The following is a 19,962-nucleotide window of genomic DNA, read 5'->3' as shown; positions in this document are numbered from 1 at the left end:
AGGAGTACACAGAGAGATCTCTAAATCGCCCTGCTTTTCAAGGCTTCACATCCCAACTATGTTATTGGTGGTCCGACTCCAAGCGAGGCCATCCTGCCGTACCTGGCACGGCCACAGGTCCCTCATAGCAATCTACGGTATTGCTCGTTAATATAGTTGGAAATTAGGGTCATGGCTGGCCTGCATAGATAAAGCAGGTCCAGATGCAGGAGGGCAGCTGCTGAGCTTCTCTTCCTGCAGCCATGTAGAACAGGCACAGGAGCAGCAAGGCACTCCAGGGGAAAAGCATCACTTGCAGCTTTGATTGATCTGGTGAGTGGATTAAGCTCATATTCATATAAACACACTCACTGCCTTAATCTGCTTCCATTCAGCTGCCAGAGAGGGCCCCCCTCTCACGCAGTCCCATCCGTAATTGCGGAGTGTTCGTTCATTTGGAGCGGCTTTGGCTAAAGGCAAGGGGCTGTGAAGACACCCCGCCTCTGCTGGCACTCACAGCCCCCCCCGGGGATGCATGCCCAGCCCGGCGTTCCAGAGCAGCCTCCAGCCTTTTCCTTGAGAAGCTGTTGGCCACGGGTTCGATAATTTTCCAGTAGTTAGCATCCCAGTGTGGAGGAATGGTAGCCACATCAGGGAGCTGAGCCAGTCAGCCCTGTCAGGGATAACTGCTGCTTGGGAGGCAGCGGGAGACTCTGGGCAAGCCAACTGGGCATCTCACAAGGGTCCCCCATTCATGCCACAAAGGGACAGCAATTTCCTTTGCAAAGAGTGCGATGGTTCCCTCTTGGCAAAGCGCTGCGAGCCTGTGGGTAGGAGGGGTGTGAGCAGGGCTGCAGGCTGGCCTCCCTCTGCCCTTCACCTTTCGGTGCTGAACATCCTCAGTGACAAACTCACCGAGGAGCCGCTTCTCCTGGGCCACTGGTTCTGCAGCCCAGGAAACACGCAAACTGAGGCTGGATTTCTAGGAAAGGGCTCAGCGCACCTAAGCCGCTGCTGTTAAAAGTCTGTGGAGTGAGAGAGATTTCTTGTGTCATCGGTTCCCATCCCTGTCACCCACCCACGAACACAAAGCCCACCTATGGCAGGGTGCCGTTGGGGTCAGAACTGCCACAGCAATGCCCCCGCTGAAGCATCGTGTCCGTGGCTGGGCAGGGCTGGAGAGGTAGGAAGGCATGGCAGGGGCAGGAGTGGGACTGGGAAAGTGATACTGAGGGCACACGCCTGGGCTGGGCTCCCCATGGCATGGTGTAGGACCTCTGCTATGGGGGACAGGCCATAGGGTGGGGGAAAAGACTGGACAGCCCCCTCCCCATTTTCCAGGGGAGCAGGTGAGCCACCTTGGGCTCACAGCCAGAAGAAGGGCTTGAGGACAGTGTTCTGGACTCTGGGACTCGTCACAGCTCCCCAGGATGGTCACAGGGAGTCCTGGGCTCTGGCACTGAGACCAGATCCAAGGGCTGGGGCTGAGGACTCCTAGGACCCCAGGCTCCAGGACCTCCTAGGCTGGGGACCACAACCCCCAGGGATGGGGATGGAGATGGGGCGGGGGGGCGATGGAGGCAGAGGTTCTGGTGGACTCTGGTGTTGCTCTTAGGTCCCAGGGCCGGGGACAGGCGTCCCGAGCTCTGCGAGCAGTCCCAGCCCCCCGCGGCATATAGGGACGGGATCCCGGATGACGGGTCGCTCTCGGCTGCCAGGAACGGAGATGGGGGTCCCGCACCGCAGGATGGCGGTGGAGGAAACCCCAGCCCCGGAGAAGGGGGGTCCCGGGGGACGGGACTGCGCCCGGCTCCTGCAGAGAGGGTGGCGGGCTCGGGGGAGGGGGGGGGTCGCAGATGTCCCCCTCCCGGCGGCGCGGGGCGGAGGGGGCGGTGGGCACGGCCCCCCCTCCTCTCCCCGCCGCACCGTCGCGCCGCCCCGCCGCCCGCCCCCAGCGCGCCTCCCGCGGACGGCGGAGCGCGGCGCGGGGCCGCGGGGCCGGCGGCGAGCGGCGGCGGCGGCGAGCGGCGAGCGGCGGCGGTGGCGGGGCGGCCCGCAGCCCCCGACGGCAGCGGCGGCGATGCGGACAGGCGGGGCGGCGGGCGGGCAGGAGGGGCGGCGGGGGCGCCGGGCGCCGCGGGGCTGAGCGGCGGGGGCGGACGGGGCTCCGCGGCCCCGGGGCGGCGGCGGCGGGGCGGGGGGGTGCGGGGGTGGGGGGGGTGGGGGGCACCCGCCCGCCTGCCCGCCCGCCCGGCGCCGCTCCCGGCACACGGATTTACGGCGCGGACTGCAGCCCCCGGAGAGCCCCCCGCAGGTAAGGCATCGCCGGCAGCACCGGGAGTCCCTCGCCGCCCCGGCGGCGCCTCTCCGAGCATCCCCCCCTCCCCCCCCCCCCCGCCTCCTGCCGGGCTCCGGACGCGGCACAAGTTTACCCCGTTGCGATCCCACCGGGCACCGTCTTCCCCTCCCTCCCCCCTCCCCCGCCACGCCGCTCCGCCATCGGATGCTGCAGGGATGGGGCTGCCCCCCCTCACCCCCCCTTCGCCCAGCCGCTCGCCCTCCGCTCCCCGCTGTGCCGCCGGCTCCCCCGAGCCCCCTCCCCGGCGGGGGAAAGGCATGGGCCGGGGTCCCCTCGGGCAGCGCCGCGCAGCGTCCGTCCGCAGCGGGGGGGTGCCGGGGGGCTGCGGCCAACGCGCGTCCCCCCCCCCCCCCCAGAAGGAGGGTCGGCGGGGGGAGAGCGGAGCCGGCTGCTTGGGCTGACGCGGGAGAAGCCTCTGTTGCTTTTGAACCAAAGTTGGCTGCGGGAAAACGAAGGCTCAGCCCGGGAGCCCCGGGGTGGGACCCGCGGGACGGGGGGGGGTCCTCGCAGGGCTGGGGGCGCCGGGTGCCTCGCCTCGGCGGGTGGCCATCCCGGTCTCAGGGATGCTCTCCGGGATGCTCTCCGGTTAGGCCTCAGCTGGAGGATGCGAGAGCCGCGGTTGATCTCCGTCCTCTCCAGGGAACGTGAACTCCCCCCAGCCCTCCTCGCAGCGGGGCTGAGTGCCGGGGGGGGCCTCACCTTGCGGGTAGGGGATGCTCCCGGTGTCCGCACTAGCCCTTCCCCTTTGTGGTAGACCTCGGAAAGCCAGCGTGGGAGAGGTGGCAGAGTCCGTGGGAGAGGTGGCAGAGTCCGTGGGAGAGGTGACACAGCCCGGGGGAGAGGTGGCACAGCCCGGCATGTCACCCCAGGGCACGGGGAGGGGGGTCAACCCTCCTCTGGGGTGGTGAACGCGTTCTGAGTGGGACCTTCCCCTCTCCTACCCGGCTAGCAGAGGTGCTGCCCACCCGCAGACCTGATGTGCACGGGAGGACGTGGGTGCTGCCGGGGCTCCTGCCTTGCTGGCACTGTGGGGCGTGGATTTTACTTGGTGGGTGGGTGGGGGGAAGCTTTCCCGTGCCTGGAAGATCCCCGTTTGCAGCCTTTCCCCCCTCTTTCCTGCGCGGTGGCAGACTGTCACCATCCAGCGGGCAGACGGGCTGTGCAGCTGAGCCGTGACTTCCCGTGGGTGCGGGGTATCGATCCCCGCGGAAGTTGTGCTCAGCCCGGCGTGTCGTCTGGGGAGCCTCATCTGATGCTCCTGAGCCAGAGTTGGGGTCAGATCCAGAGTCCTCACTCCAGACACTCCGCTGTCATGCTACTCGTCAGGCAGCAGGGCCGCTGGCACGAGGGTTTAGGTGTCCCATGGTGGTTTTTGCTAGGAATCTGGATGCCTCTTTAGCTGTGAGCCGCCATCACCTGAGCCCACCCTAATGCCCAGTCCCACTACCATCCCCTCCCCATCTCCCCAGCCTGCTGAGCCCTGAGGGTCCTGGGTAGCTGCTTGATCCACCGTTGTGCCAGGCTCCATTCAGGCTGCGGGATATCCACCCCCCGCAGCCGCACATCGCAGGTGGCACTCGCCCTCTCCCCCAGGTGCCTGTCGGGTGCAGAGGTTCACCTGCAGGACTGGAAGTGAGTGCAAAGAGTCTGATCGCTGCATGCGGAATCCTGCTCCAGAAATCCCCTTCTCCTGAGCATCACCAATGTAAGGTGAAATAAGCACGGATCCTGCAGTTTTAGGGCTCTCTACAGGTTTTGCTGCAACCAACAGTAGCCCAGGCTGAATATAAAATGGTTTTTTTCTCTGGTTCCCGATGCAAAGCTTTTGCTGTCAGAATGAAAACAGATGCTTGGCTGCCTGTTTAAGCCAGTTTTACAGAAAATCGCCTCTGGTTAAGACACTAGCAGTACTAGGAGCTCCAGCCCCGTCCCGTTTACCTCTGTGGCTTCAAAGGCTGCCTGAGCATAACTGTTCTTAAACTCCCCTGGACCTGGCAGAGCCAGGGTTGATGCCAGAGAGCAGTATCCCCCGGCTCCCTTTAAAAAAATAATATGGGAAATAAATACAAAGCACCGTGCAAATGCTGGAGGAGGGTTTCAGAGTGGCAGGCTGGGGAAGCCAGCATGGTTTGGCACAGCGTTGCAGTTTGGAGCTCCAGTCTGGAGCTGGAGTCCCTGCTGCCGCGTCCCCGTGTCCCCACCTGGCTGCAGGCGCCCTGCTGCGTGCTGCAGGCACTCCGAGCAGCTCTTCAAAGAAAACCCAGTGGAGCATCTGGGCCCTGGCTCCTCTGCCGCCTCGCCGTGGAAAGGCGGCGGCATCAGTGGGATGTCCCCCAGGAGTGCCGTGTACAGGCACACACCAACCCAGGAGACAGCCCTGCGTATTTAGCACAGAGATCCAGAGAGAGAGGGTTTTCCTGCGCCTGTTTTGCCGCTTTAACAAATTCATAGGTTGCCACTGGTATTTCACTATGGGCCACATAAAAAGCACAGCCCAGGCGCTGTGGTGGAGCTCATCGTCTGGCTGGGTTTCATTTGGTGACTGGGAGGGCGGCAGGAGGGAGGTGTGGGTCCTGCCGCAGGCTCGGGGTGTCCCCCTTTGTGCACAGCGGGGACCGGAGCTCGCTCGTGCTGGCCCCGAAAGCCACAGCTGGGCTCTGCTGGACCACGGCTACCTGGGGGGCTACCTCTGCCTCTCACTTTGCTGGTGCTGTGAGAAGTAGCTTTGTGTATAAATAGGGATTTCTTCAAACTCCTGGGAGGAGCAGCTGGCAACGGAATAGCTCTGTGGCAAAAATGTGTGTGTGTGTGTGAACTCCAGTCTAAAAGGGAGAGGGAAAACATCCAGAGTTACGGAACTAATGCAAATGGAGTTGGCTTTCATCTCTCCCTGCAGCATCCTTTGTGGAAGGCATTTGCATTTCCCCTAAGTCAGTTCCTCCCTACCTGTCCCTCAAGCAAATCCAGAGCTGTAGAGCAGAGGGAAGCCTTTTCACAAGGTGAGGGGTGGCTCCCCAGATCTGGAGAGGGAGGTGAACTCAAAATATTTGGGAAGGAAAGCTCTTCTTTTAAGGCAGCAACTCTAGCCACGGCAAGGGATTGCACCGTTCCTGAGCTCCCACCAGGCACCACATGCGGGTGACCCATCTTGGGCGGTAGGGGGGGGACAGGGTGGGTTACACATACCACTGTCCTCACCCTGGCACAACTCCGGGATGCCATCAGGACGTGCTCCTGCGAGCGGGTGCTCGGAGCGGTCCGGCATCCCCCCCATTTAGATGTGCTGGGAGATCCCTGTGGCTCCCATCTAACAACCACCACCCTGGGGGACCCAGGTGTCCTCTTCCCCCACCCCCGGTGGGGGCTGCTGGGGCTGGGGGCGGCAGGCAGCTCCAGGTTGGACTGCTGCCTCCAGCTCAGCAGAGACACAAACAAACCAGGATTTCCTGAGCACTCTAGCAACAGCTATTAGCTATGCTAAAAGGATTAACAGCTCTGCAGGACTCATCAAGTGTTTAAAACATAACTCGAGCATCAAAGGCGGCTCTTATGGGCTCGCATTTTCACATCAAGTAATTCTGAAAATTCCTATCCAACTTAATTAAAACATCCGCTAGGCTCGTTAAAAGCGAAAAAAAAAAAAAACCAACACAAAGGCCTTTTTTTCCTTAAGCACCAAGCCATTTTGAAGAGAGGAGTTTACAGAAAAGTATGCAGACTTCTTTGTTAAAGAATCACCTTTGTGAAAGTCTCCTTTCCCCAGACCACTGTGTCTGATTAATTTCGAGCTTTCCAAAAAGGAAATAAATATGGGTTTTTGTTGTTGTTTTTTTTTTTTTTTTTTCCCTCTGGCTAGGGACCACAGAAGAAAGATGAAAAAGTGAGAAGAGCTTTGTAGAGAAAGTTAGATAAGAGGGTGGGGGAGTGTCAAAACCAGACCTATAATAGGAAACAAGCCACTGAAGTGCTGGTGAAAGTACCTTTCATCTTTAAGGCTCCAAAGTGCTGTGCGGCGCATGAATACACCCAAGGGCTGGAAGATAATTGGTGACAACTAGCGTCATGAGATGAAGTCACCACCTTGGCTGGCGGCAGAGTCATCACAGGCAGGTTCGCCGGCCATCAGTCCCTGACTGCCTCTCTGCCCGCTGGGTTTGTCACCGGTGGTGTGAGCTGGCTCACCCAGCCAAGCTGTTCTGCAAGAGCCCAGGCCAAAGTTTTAGGTGCCACACTTGTGTGACGCTTACACGAGGACGCGTGGTCACGAGCTGGCCCGGCATGGCCAAGGCGTGATGGTACTAATGAGCCCCTTCCCAAGCTCCTTCCCCCCTTCGGGTGCTTGGTCCTGGGCAGCATCGCCATCATCTCCCGTAGGGCTGTGATTTAATTCTCCTTCCCTGTGGTATGCCCAGTCGCGGTGACGTTGGGTCATCCCCAGGCTTCAGCGTTATGTCCTCCCCGACCGGTCTCACCATCATCTGTCTGTCTCAGAGGCCTTAGTTATTTCGCGTGCCCTGGAGGGACTTAAATTGGGAAGAGAGGCTCCCGCTGTACGAGGTACAGCTGGGGTGGTGCCAGTGGAGCGATGGCTGCATTGAACACAATATTTAAACTTTTTTGACGTCCGTAGAGGCCTTGAACGTTTTAGGATTTCATCCCATTATGTTAATTTTGTTGGTTTTGATCAATAACAAATTAGCGTCCCCCAAAAAGAAAAAAGGATTAAATAGCTCCTCTCTTTCCTCTTGTTTACGGGTGAGTTTGATTTCTTCCTCTTCACGCTGCCCTGTGTGGTCAGAGGGTGCCTGGCAGGGCAGTGCTGAGAAATGCCACCCGGAGCAGAGCTGCTCCTGCTGCATCTCCTGGAGAAGGTTTGCAGCACGCTCTTTGCTTCCCACGTGGCAGTTTTCTTGAGGCAGATTGCAGGACTTGAGCGAACGGCCCCCTGCCCCTGGGGACCCCCTGGGCTGCCCCTGGGGACCTGCCATGCTCCGATGCCGGGGACAACAGGCTGCAGTTCTGGTGGCACAGGAACCAGTCTGCGAGCACAGACTTTACACCCCTGCACTTGGTGCACGGTCGGGATGTGAAATGCAGGAATTAGGAGGTAGACAGGGTTTTAACGTCAAGTGTTTATAGCGCCTTCCTCGCTTTGTGTCTAGACATAGCTATAAATGAGGGAGAGGGCTATTACCTAGGAATAAAACTACCGAAACCAGCCCTGGAGAGCTTGTTGCTGTATTTCCAAGGAATGGGGAGATTCCTTATGATTAATGTAACAATATCGAAGGCTATAAACTCGCCGCAGTTGGGTACTGAGTCCGGGGACACACTTACAACGTACCTGCCACTTGCAGCTCAGACTAAGCATTAACTATGGGCTCTCACCAGCCCGTGGCCATTCCTGGGGCTGCCGCTTGCTTACAGATCCTGGGTTCGGTTCGACGGACTCCACCAACTGCAATGGCCTCATAAAACAGCCCAGCGATCGCTGAGGTGTAATTTCTCATTGCGGTGTGGACCGGCGGTGGAGTGGAGCCGAGCAGGGGTTGCGGGCAGAGCCCGGACTGCGCAGCTCACTGGGAAGCTCTGCTTTCACGCCAGGGAAAAGGCAGGGAAAAGCAGGAGCACATGTGTGGACAGCCCGTGCCACCGCTGAGCGCTCTGAGCGGTGCCGCGGTAGCGTGGTTGGGGGCATCAAGCGCCGGCGCGGATGGGGAACGCCTGGGATCTAAACCCAGAAACCCATCCCAGGCCTGACTTGCAAGATCATGCCCGGTAAATACTGGTGGGAGAAGTTAGGCTGCAGGGATCTCATTTTCTTGAATGCAAATTCTTCTCTCTGATCTCTGCTTCTGCCACGTCCAGCACAGTGGGGTCTCGGTCTCTGCCTAAGGCTTTTTGCAATACTATTACAGCATCAGCAAAAGTAATGAAGAGGAGAATGGATTCCCTGGAAAAATACCATGAAGCAAACCACTGACGTGCTCTTGACAATCTCCACAGCTGGAGCACAAAGATTTATTTTTTCATGTAAGAGGAACCTACCTACGCTGGGTCTGAATGATGGAACCGAGTGGCAGGGGATGTCTCTTCTGAGACCTGGGTCAATGGGCTGTCATTAGAGGGTGAAAAAGGGGATGGAAAGGGTCACGCGGCAGTTGGGACCTGCCGTCTGCGGGGGGAAGGATGGGAAGGAGCAGCAGCGTGAGCGGTGGGGAATTTGGGTCAGCACCTTTTGTGCCTGCAGGAGATGCTCCCCAAATTAGGTTTCCTCCCCCAGGTTACATTTCCTCCTCCAAATTAGGTTTCCTTCCCAGACTGTGGGACCGAGTCCAGGCTTTGTCATCCCCAGGAGTTTTCTTGTGCCACGCATTCAAGATTAGGAGGCGCTTGGGTAATACAGGCCTCCTAAGTACCCAAAATCGATTAAAAGCTGCTCTCATTTGCCTCCATAAAGGATGCCATTGGGAATACAGCGACGCTTCTTGGATGTGAGTAAATATTGGCCTTGAATGAAGTCGCTGATAATGGGAGATAAGTTATCAACAGCTGTTTAACCTAATATTACTTCCATACAAGATAACAGTGAGCTTTTGCAAGAGGTTAATAACTAGATGCAGAATCCATCACCGCATACAAAACCACCTGACAAACTGCAGCCTTAATTTTCCCCCTGGAGCTTTATTAGAGCTGAAGGAACACGTAGCAGGGAAACGTGCTGGTGGGTCAGGCCCAGCTCCGGCAGCAGCCGAAGGTGAAACTGTTGAGTACGTGGCTCTGTGCAGTGACCAGGGGAATAAACGTGTTTCCCTGGGGGTGTAGCTCCTCCGGATCAGAGGGGCCGGGATGGCATCGTTATAAGGTTATTTTAGCAGAGGTTTTGCTGCTGCTCATCAGGCTTGATTCCTTGTGCCGGGCGATGCCTGCATCACACATGGAGCACAGTGGCCATGGAGCAAAGAGTGAAGGAAGGCAGGTTATACCTGGCATTGATACAAATACTTGGGAAGCAGTGTTGAAACACAAAGCGATGGGGCCAGGCTCTTCTCAGTGGTGCCCAGGGACAGGACAAGGGGTAACGGGCACAAACTTGACCATAGGGAGCTCCATCTCAACGTGAGGAGGAACTTCTTTCCTTTGAGGGTGGCAAAGCCTTGGCACAGGCTGCCCAGAGAGGTGGTGGAGTCTCCGCCTCTGGAGACATTCCAAACCCACCTGGACGCGTTCCTGTGCCACCTGCTCTGGGTGACCCTGCTCTGGCAGGGGGGTTGGACGAGGTGATCTCCAGAGGTCCCTTCCAATCCTATGGTTCCATGATTCTATGATCCCCACAAAAGGGAATGTGGCTGATCCTAGATAAGATTTTCGCCCACAGTTACACGTATATTTTCCACATTGTCTTAGACAGCTACTGGTATGTCTGTTACAGCCTGCTGTTGAACCTGCAATTCCACCAGGTTTTTAGAAAGAAGAGGTTGGCAAGGGCCAGGAGCACTCGTGGAGATGGGGAGGGCTCTGCTAGCGAGTGGTGCTGGGCTCTGCAGCCAGCGGCACACACTGGACTTCCCCAGAGAGGGGCTTCTCCCCCAGCGTTACCCAAAGCCCAGAGCTGAAGCTGAGGAGATCTTTCCAGACACCTCCCCAGCGCCGCAATGTAGGACTACGCCGGCTATTTTAATTAGGTTCCTCTCACTCGATCCTGGCCACAGGTACTGTAGCCTTTCGGCGTTCAGCTTCACAAGTCCGAGCCATCTGCTAAGGGAAGGTCCAGGGGTGGGATGCGGAGGGTGCAGACCACCACCTGGCCTCCTCCCCCTGCAGGCTTCTCCATGCTTTCCCTGAGCATCAGACAGAGACGAGGTCACCGGTGTTAATGCCCGGCTGGGACATGCCTTGGATGTCTCCAAAGACACTGCTCAGCTCAACCGAGCCCTTGGCGGAGGCTCCCGGTAGGAGCTGGGCCGGCTTTCAGTGCTCCTGGCTCCCAGCCCCTGCTTTCTCCAGCAGACCACACTGCTGCTCAGCAAAGCTGGCTGCAGATGCTAGGACGGCAGCTGCAGTCCTATTGATCCCTGTGGGGATGATGAGCCCAAATGAAGACCCTTGGGAAATCAGCAGAGAATATAAAAATCTGGCTGCAAAGCAGCGGCTGGGGCTGTGACAGCTCTGCGGATAAACCCGTGTGAGAGCCCAGCTGTGTGGAGCATCCAAGAGAGCCTGCTTTGAAAGGCGGGTTTGGTGCTCAAGGATACGTAGGGAAATCTTCATCCCTTCCCATGAGCCTATCGCACCTCTCCCTTCTCCCGTAGGAAGCGGATCCAGGTCCCTGCAGCCACAGAGGGGACGAGTCCTCGGTTCCCCTGGGGCCAAGCGGTTCTTCCTCAGGTTGTGAGGCTGAAGGGAGCAAACAGACGAGCGCCATGGAAACATGCTCTCTCCAAACCTCCCATGCTCTCAGGGCTGGGAGGGTCTGAGAAACACTGCGGCCCCCCCAGATGAAAGGAATCTCCATTTCCTACCACTGCAGCAGCTGTTGCACAATTGTCGGGGGGGGGGAGATGTGCATTTGCAGGCCCTGCTGCACTCCTGGCATTTAAATCTTGTCTCCTGAAGTAGCTGGGCACGCGTGGGGTGCTGTGTGTGCCTGAGGGCGCTTTGGCCTTGCTCAGGTGGGTGGTAGAAAGCTGCTACGCTGCCCCAGCACGTTGGCAGCTCTGGGCAGTCGTTGTTGGGCTAGCCCCATTAAACGGCTCGTAGCGCTACCCGTGTAGGCAAGCGCATCTCTGGGGACTTGCTAGTGACTCCGGTTAAGAAGAAAACCGCTGTTAATCCCTGTGTGTGGCTGCTTTTTCCCCAACTCAGGTATTTCAGCTGAGCTTTCCTATAGCCACCCCCTGCCCTCGCCCGCCATTTACACTGCGAGGTTGAAGCGTAGTCTGGTGGAAATGTAATTATTAAAGATCCCAAGTTCTTGTGTTACTAAAGCCGGGACAGCCCGGGTTGACCCCTGTGGACTTGTATTGCCTGTGTTTAAAAAGGACAGGAAATTCCTGTCGATCTGCTGGCAGCACGTAAGCGAGTTCCTCGCGCAGAGGCTCAGCAGGTTCTGCATCCAAGCAGCTGCTGCTGTTTGCAACCTTGCCATTCTCTTCCAGAGCTGGATTTTAAGCTCCTGCTGCCGATTCCCTCTGCGAGCAAGATGCTGGCTGGCGGTGGCTCTCCTGCATTTCCAGAAGAACCTGCTACACAGAAGTTCTGCCCATCAACACCTCCCCTTGCTCCACGCATTTCGGCTTCCCAATGTGCTGGTACCGCACACCAGTGGGGCTAATGAAGCTTTCATTGCGGCCACACATCCTTTTCCTGGGCAGCTTCCACGTAATTAATTTACCTGTGGAGCCATTGGCTCCTATTCTAAAGCTTTCTTTTAATCCCTGTGCAAAATACCCAGCTTCTGGTTTGCTGCTGTTGGAATTCCCCTGATGGATCTTAAATTCCAGTGAGCGTGACCGTACGGCTCCACGGGAAGGGGACCCTCTTCCTTCCGCCCTTCCCCATCCCTTCTGCAGTTACAGCAGTACACTCACTGCTTTCTTCAGTTCTTATTTCCCTGGTAGAACTCAATCTCGTGTTTTCTTTGGTTTCTCCTTCGGTTTCGTAGCTTTTCCAATCTTCCCGCATTTTCTGTGGCTACGCAGCTCATCCCACCTCATAGCCAGCAGGATTTTTTCGCCTCGCGTCACATCGCGTGCCCTTAGACTTTGGGCAGTGCTTGTGCCTCCGGTGGAGGTCATGGTGGGGCTTAATCACCACTTAATTAATTCCGCTCTGCCCTCCTGTGTAACCAGGCTTTGGCAGCAAAGCCTCACGGTCCCACACGGATCTTGCCTCAAATTCACAGGAAGCAAGGAGCGTGGCTTTGAACCCCCTCTTCCCACCCAAACCTAGCAAGGGGAGCATAGGACATTTATAGTTGCGAAAGATCTTTGGGAAGCTGTTGCCGCGCTCGATTTTCTTTGGCAAAAGGCAAAATAAAGCCATCCGGGGGAGAGGGAAGAAAGAGTAGAGGAAAACGCAGCAGACGTCAAAGGAGAAAACGCTGAAGGGGAAGGGAGAACCAGCACCCTTAATGTGAATTTGGGGGGAATTTATAAAGCTGAAGTCAAATACTCGCAGAGCTCGCGTAGTTTAGATCGCATTATTGAGACTCATTGCTTTTCATTAACTTTCCAGCCACCCGGGTTCAGGTGTCAGCTCAACATCAAACCCGCAGCCGATCAAAACTTTTCTCCGTTTGAAAAATTGCTGGAAAAATCGGGTTCTCAGGTGAATGACTGATTTTATGAGGCACCTGCCTTCCTCGATGCTGTTAAATCATTCAAGATCAAAAAATCTGAAAACGGATATTTGGGCCTGAAATCCAGTACTGAGCTGCAGCTGGAAAAAGCAGAAAAAATGGTGTTGCATTTATTTATAAGTGAGGGACCTGTATTTCCCCCCCCAGGTGCTATGGGGGCTTCCTTCTCCCTGCCTCTCCGAAGAGGTGGGGCAGGATCCAGGGCACTGCCTTCCCCGGAGAACAACACAGAAAGCGATTTTGATTATTTCCACAATGAATAACATCATTTCTCAGCTCTCCCTGCCAAGGATGCTCTCCCCTGGCTTGGCAGGACAGGAAAAGATGCTGTCGAGCTGGGAAGGACAGCTGGCTCAAGCAGCTCCAGGATGAGGGTTGTCCATCACTGCTGTTGATTTTGTCGGGAGGAAAAGTGGAAGTGGGTCTAGTGGGAGTGAAAGAGGCTTTCCCAGAATAGCTAGGATTTACCGGGGGCTGAGACACACACGTCGCGGAAGCTCCAGGTCTGCTGTTTTATTTCTGCCTCACCCCTCTGAAATATAGGGATTACTGCCGGAATGACAGAGATATCGGGTGAAAACGGCCAAGTGAGATGTTACTTATGGTGGGTGCTGTGTGAGGAGTGCACGTCTTGGAAGATGTGGTGGAAGCCCAGGTGAGCAGCCCGGCTGCAGGCAAAGGGACCGAATTTGGATCGGCAGTGGGTACCGATGCCACCGAGGCACCCCCGATCAAGGGTTTTTAGTTCCACAGGGGCCTCCTACAAAATTCAAAGCCGCTGTAAAGCTCGGGGTGTCTGACCACACTTTTGCACGACATTCACAGCAGAGCGACCTCCTCAGCTTGAGTTGTAGCCAAAACGTCTGCAATCCGGTGTGGGATGTTATTGTAGCATCCCAGAAACTCTCTGGGACCCTGTAACGGAACGCATGCCCCACGCACCCAGCGGGGAAGTTCAGGATCCCTCATAAAACTTACTTGGGAGTTCAGGATCCCTCATAAAAACACAGCCTGGTGCTTCTCGGCGTGGAACATGGTGAGCTCTGCCTGCCTCCTGCAGCATGGTGGTCCTTTAGTTGCTGTCTCCAGTGGTATCAGCAAGCACATTGCGAAACCCCACTGGTAGCTTCTACTGGTCTTCTGCATCACGTCGTCAGGTTTAATGCAAAGTGTCTGCAAGCCGTCGCTGGGCAGGAATTCATCGTCAGCCGGCTGTCAAGCTTAATTGGGTTGTCCTGTAAAATATCTTGCATATAAGTAAATCAAAAAGAGTGGGGCCCATGAAAGGGCCAGCGTGTGGCACATTCATGTTATTTATAGGCTCCTCTGTGATGCTCATCACCATGAAAGCTATGAAGGTCAATGCTGACAGTTGTAAAGAAATGCCATGTGTGTTTAAAAAAAATAATAAAAAAGCAGCACATGTATGAAATAAAGCGGGGTTAACAGGTTCCAGTGGAGCTGGGAGGGAAGAGTGCAGTGTCCTGCAGGGAGCCCTTGGCCCCACAACAGCAAGATGCATGGGGAAGGCAATAGTAGGTCTGTAGGACTTCTAAGGCTATAGAGACCAGAGCCCTGGTGCCCCAGGTCCTGCCATCTCCTTGGAAAAATTGGGAATAAACCCCGACTCCCATTCTCGGTGTCCTCTGCACCAGGGCTGGCCCAAAGCTCCATACTTCCTTCTTCCAGCCCAAGTTGGTCCATCGCCAGTTTATCCTCTTCTGTTCCTGCGACAACCCAGTCCTTTGGCTTAAATAGCAGCCATCCTGGTGCTTGCGGCCCCGCTGCATTCATCTGCACTGCCTCTGCCTTGCCAGGCTGGTTGGGAGGGTTTGTGCCAGGTGGGCACCCCGTGCAGCATGTCACGGCATGGGACAGTGGCTCTGCAAGCCCAGCCAGGTCCATTCCTGACCTGGATGGGGCTGCCAACAGCCCCTGCTGAAGCTGAGGCCAAACAACCCAAAAGTACCCACATGGAGGAGGCTGGAGATCCCTTCAACCAGTTTCTCCTCTTCAGGATGGAGCCCTCATTTACCAGCCCATTTTTCATACCTTTCTGTTTTAATTACACTGAAGCCAGTGGCAATTGCTCACCCCAAGCTTACTTTCTCTAGCTGGCTCTTTTATAGTGTTCTTTCTACTTACAAAGCCAACAAAAGCAACATCTCCTCATGTCGGTTCTGTAATTGGCAGGTAAAAGGCCTGCTCCAGCCACATCCAAACAGAATTGGTTTGAGCACCTGCACCTCAGTCTCTGCCTGGAAAGTATTTTCTTGCAAAACAGTATCAGACCCAGCAGCACTACTCCAAAATGACTCCCAGGGAGAGGTATAGCAAACCCTCGCCGTGTTCCTTTTAATTCTAAAACTACCTGGCCTCTCAGCAGGTGCCAATGATCCTAATTCCTCCATGTAGCTCGGTCAGGTTCTTTCTCTCAGTGGATACACCTGCATCTTCTTGCTTGTGTCAGGTTGTGTCTTTCCCTCAGAGTGTCACATCTCAGTTTTGACCCTAGAAACCCAGGTCCTTCATGCATCTCTCTCTCTCTCCTTGTGAGAAAACCTTTCCATAAACCCAAATCTTCCTTCTTAGCTAGCTGTGGCTCTTCCATCTCTTGTCAGGAGTTTTTTTCTCTAAGGACCGGTGGAGGTGTCTTGAACAAGGCTGTTTCTCAGCAGCTTCCCTGGTGCGTGCAGTGCCTTTCCCGTCATCCTTGCTTCTCTGCAGCAGAAATCAACCCCTGCCTGTTTTTCCCTCACATGGGGATAAGTGGGTGCTTTTTCCCCTTGTGTTTGTGTCTCCTCTCCTCACTCTCCGCGGGCAGTCTTAGTTCCTTGGCTCCTGTTGATGACAGGCCTTTTGTTTCCATGAAATAAATGCCATATTCCCATGACAGCCACCCCTGGACTCAAGTAACTGCTCCCAGCCCTGCACCTGAGCCGCAGCGAGGACACGTTCCTCACCGTGTCGGGAAAGCTCCAGGGGACATAAAAGTCGTTATTAAAATCACTATTTCTGCCTGTTGATGGTAACCATATTTCCATTCCTGCATGAGCGTGGGGGTTCACACATATATGTTCGTAAGGGTTCAATTTATGCTTTCTTAATAACAGTGAAGCGCCTTTGCCAAAGGCATTTGGTTAAAGAACTGAAGTAAATAAATGAACTGGGAATTTGGTCTGGGGAAAGGGAAGTCAGGGGCTGTCCCAGAGTTTATACGCGTGCTCCACTAACATTTACTGCCCTGTCACCCACTGTTAGTCCCATGGACACGATGGGTCCTGCTCTTAGAAACGAGCCCACGTGGGTAATGAATGCTGCGCCGCTGGTGTAACGCTTCCTATGGCTCCTGCAGCTCCGTTCAAGAGCTCTTCTTGCAGAGCAAATACACAGGGGCTTTTTTTGCTCTAAGACTTACATGCTTATTAAGCTTTTTGCGGCAGAAAGGATTGCAAGGCAATTCAGCTTGCGAGATCCGTCATGAATCCACGTATATGTTATGAGTGGCAACGATATGCATGTGCCCTGGGCTTTACCCAATCATATCAAGCAGTAATACAAGTCAGGGTGAAAATAAATCTTAACACTAACTGCCCTACATGAGGCAAATACTTGCTTTACATAAAACCTAATTTTAGAACGGCAAGACTGCGTCCGATCCACTTTGTCTCACCATGACTTAGCATAATGACATACATATAGATAAGCATATATATAAAAATATATATATATGTAAATGCGCTCTTTTTTTCCCCTATTTTTGTGATGAATGTACGTGCCCCAAGAGCTGGCACTTGCTCTCCCGGTGGGGAATCTCTTGCACGCTGGCAATCCTTCTGGTCCTGGCCTGGGCACGGGGAAGGCAGCGCGGGCTCCCAGCCCTGCTGTGTTAACACGCAGTCAGCGTGATTTCTTTGGGCAGCAGCAGCTGGGGAATGCCAAAGCGTGGCTTGAACGCTGACTTCCAGCATCGCTGGGCTCAACACATCACCCTGGGGAAAAGGAAACGCTGACGGCAAGGGGGGGTGTCAGGCCCTGGGGATGCTGGCAGGGGATGCTGCCTGCGGCCCTGCCTCCCTTGCCTGCCGCAGCTGGCCTCCGCCGTGGTGGTTTCAGCGCCGGCAAAACAGCGGTGTCAAAACGCGCTGTAGTGTGGGATTAAATGGTTTGCATGCCCTTTGCCTGATAGCCATGGAGGGCGTTGAGGGAATGCCAGAGGTTTCCAGGGAATGCCCCGAGGGAGTCAGGATGTGCTCAGGTTTTCAAGTGCTCTGGAAAAAGCAGAGAGCTTTGCTTTTCAGAAAAAAAAAAAAAAAAAGCACTTTTCAGCATTATGCTTTCCTGCCTCCTCCCTGTGCCGAGTGTCTGAGTTCATTTATGCAGCTATATTAACTTTCACTTCACCTTTCAGTCATCTTTCCTTCCCCTGTGCGCTTTTTCCCTACGCACAGCCCAGCCACCTCCAACAGGGCTGGGTTTATAGGAAAGGTTTGGATGTTTCCGTTCTGGTGAGACCCCACCTGGAGTACTGCATCCAGCTCTGGAGCCCTCAGCACAAGAAGGACATGGACCTGTTGGAGCGGGGCCAGAGGAGGCCATGAAGATGCTCTGAGGGCTGGAGCCCCTCTGCCGTGAGGACAGGCTGAGAGAGTTGGGGGTGTTCAGCCTGGAGAAGAGAAGGCTCCGGGGAGACCTTAGAGCCCCTTCCAGGGGGGCTACAGGAAGGACGGGGGAAGGTGCCGTCCTATGTCTCCGCTGGAGGAGCAGAGCAGGTACAGGAGATTAAATGACCTGCCGCTCTCTGCTCCTTAAAAGAAAATGGTGTTTCCTGGCAGCACTACAGACCTGCCATCGTGATCCATTGAAACGCCCTCAAGATATCAATCAGGAGGCAGTGATCGGAGCCTCCGGGCACTGGGAGAAGTTCTCCTCCCTCCCGCTGCCCTCCCCCAGGGTGGGAGAGCCCCGGTGCCCCGCGTTGGGGTGGGTGAGGACAGGGGCTCCCACCACGGCATCAGTTTGTGGGGAGGTTTGGCTGGGCGATGCATCGCTGAGCCCGTCCCTCCTGGCTCAGCCCGGGCAGGTCTGGAAGGAGAAACTGATTGTGATTTAAAGATGTCAGAACGAGGGAATCCATCATGTCCCTCGCTCATCTGCTGCTGTGATTAATTACCCTCACCATTAATGGCCCATTGCAAATAATACACCTTATTTTGAGCTGAGATTAGTCCCTGGGCATGGCAGCGCCGCACGATGATGCATGGAGGAGCGTGGAGGGGCTGAGAGCGCCACGGACACCCACTGCCACCCGTGCACGGCCACTGCCAGCACACGCGGGCCAGCAGCAGGGGGGACAGGAGTCCCACCCCCGTGACAGGCACCCCCAGAGTGGCTCTTCGAGGGGGATGGGAGCCTGCCGAAGGGCTCAGGGGTGTTGCAGGGGAGGAGGGGGACGGGGAGTGGTACCCTGCCCCAGCCCCCCACGGGAGCATCCTTGGGACCCGCTCATGGGGTAGTATATCACGTCCCTGTCCCCTTCCCTCGCAGAAGGATCCTCCAGCAAAGGCGCAGGAAGAGCCTTGTTCTGGTTCTGAACTAAATTTTGCAGTAAATTAAGCCTGATCGGCATGAAGTTTCCCCTGCACGTACGTTGCAGGGTGAACCTGGAAACAGGTTCTATCCAAATTCTCCTGTCTTTTGTGTTTAATTTAAAAAGTTTGAATCTCCTGTAATTGCCTCTGTGCTCGTGGAGAATTGGGGAATACTAAGAAACCCTCCTGTGGCTAATTGAATGCCTTATAAATGTTCCGACTGTAAGCAAAGTTCTCTGTCTTACATTATAAAGATATTTAGGTCCAATTCTGGGCTAGGGTGATAATTTTATGAGGGATTTTCATATCTTTTGGACGCAATATGGAATGGATCATTACCTTTTTTTTTTACACTTAATTGCTTTTATCATCCAAGAAGTATTCCGCATTTAATGATAATAAAGCACTTCTGCTAAGGAGGCCAAACACCGTATGCATTATTGCTTCATGGCGCTATAGTGCGCAGCTCCTGGGGACAGCATTTCTGTGTGGCATCCTGCCCCCTTGGAGGAGGGGGATGCTGAGGCCAGGGGAGCAGCAGCTCACCCCAAATCACCCTTTGGCCGGCAGGGAAGAACATTTTGACGTCCAGAGGCATCATAAAATTGGGAATTTTCTCCTTGGTTTTCCTAGCATCCGTGTTTCCTGGCTTCCTGGTGCCTGCCTCGTGGCTGCCAGCGTGTGGAGGATGCTCCTGCAGCTGCTGGGGACGAGGTGGCATCCCGCTGCCCAGCTCAAAGAGGGGATCAGGGCTGGTCTGCCTTGCTCCAGCCCATGGCGGGCACAGAGTTTCTCTTGAGTCAGCTGGATTGCCTTGAACGAAGGAGATTTGCTGCTTTTTGGGGAGCTGGGTTGCCCACCCGGCTGGGCTGACAGCTCTCCGCCAGCTTTGCTGCTCGGAGGCAGGGATTCAAACCCAAGTACGGATGTTTGCTCACTGTGTCGCCCGTAGCTTTCCAAGAATGCGTTTTTCCAGTGGCCTTCTACGGCTCTTAATTAAGAGCACTCGCATCATTTATTAATTATTTATTAACTCTTTATAGATGCGACCAGCCCGTTGCAGACATCAGTGGAGTCCTACCGCTGCTTATAAGCTCATCAGCAGACGTTGTAATTGATGGCTATAAGCAGTCTGCTGACCTGTTGGGCCCTGCAACAATTGATTAACTCTTCATGAAAACATCTAGAAATCACTTATGAACCTTTTATAAACTATTTATAAGTGAGCAGGGACAGATTTATTCGTTACTGTTCATGGGCTTAGAGCGGAGGGACGAAGGGAGCGGCGAGCCGAGGCTCTGGACTGCACTATGTCCGCAGGAAACATGCCCAATGTCACACGAAGGCCTTCATCTCTCCATCCACTTTGCCAAATTACACTGGCTTCCTGTGAGCCCAAAGGGTCAAGTTCCCTGATGAATGTGGGTCATTCTCCCAAGGATCAGAAATGGCACAGAACGGAGAATTTTGTGCTATTTTGCAGAGTCAGGTAGTTTAGCTAAGTAGGGGCTGGCGAGAATCCAGCAGCAGCTCTTTAATACGCTGTTGGGCTAAACGTAGAGAAGAGGACGAGCGGGCTGGTGCGTTGCTTTGCTTCTAGCGGGATGGGATTAAATTACCCATCCCGTTTTCCTTCCTGTTAGTCTGCAGGGGTGAAGTGAGCCAAAGGCAGC

At 55.3% G+C, this 19,962-nt stretch overlaps 1 protein-coding gene across 1 annotated transcript in view; it reads left to right on the top strand.

Moving 5' to 3' along the window:
• Positions 1–2,167: 2,167 nt before the first annotated feature.
• Positions 2,168–19,962, top strand: part of LOC134520084 (transmembrane protein 121) — a 38,593-nt gene continuing 20,798 nt past the window's right edge. The window contains exon 1 of the mRNA XM_063345056.1: positions 2,168–2,293. The gene's annotated coding sequence lies outside the window, so the exon portion shown is untranslated. The remainder of the gene's footprint in view (positions 2,294–19,962) is intronic.

This window comes from Chroicocephalus ridibundus, chromosome 8 (assembly GCF_963924245.1).
Source record: "Chroicocephalus ridibundus chromosome 8, bChrRid1.1, whole genome shotgun sequence".
Classification (NCBI taxonomy): domain Eukaryota; kingdom Metazoa; phylum Chordata; class Aves; order Charadriiformes; family Laridae; genus Chroicocephalus; species Chroicocephalus ridibundus.
This window is presented reverse-complemented; position numbering and strand designations above follow the sequence as displayed.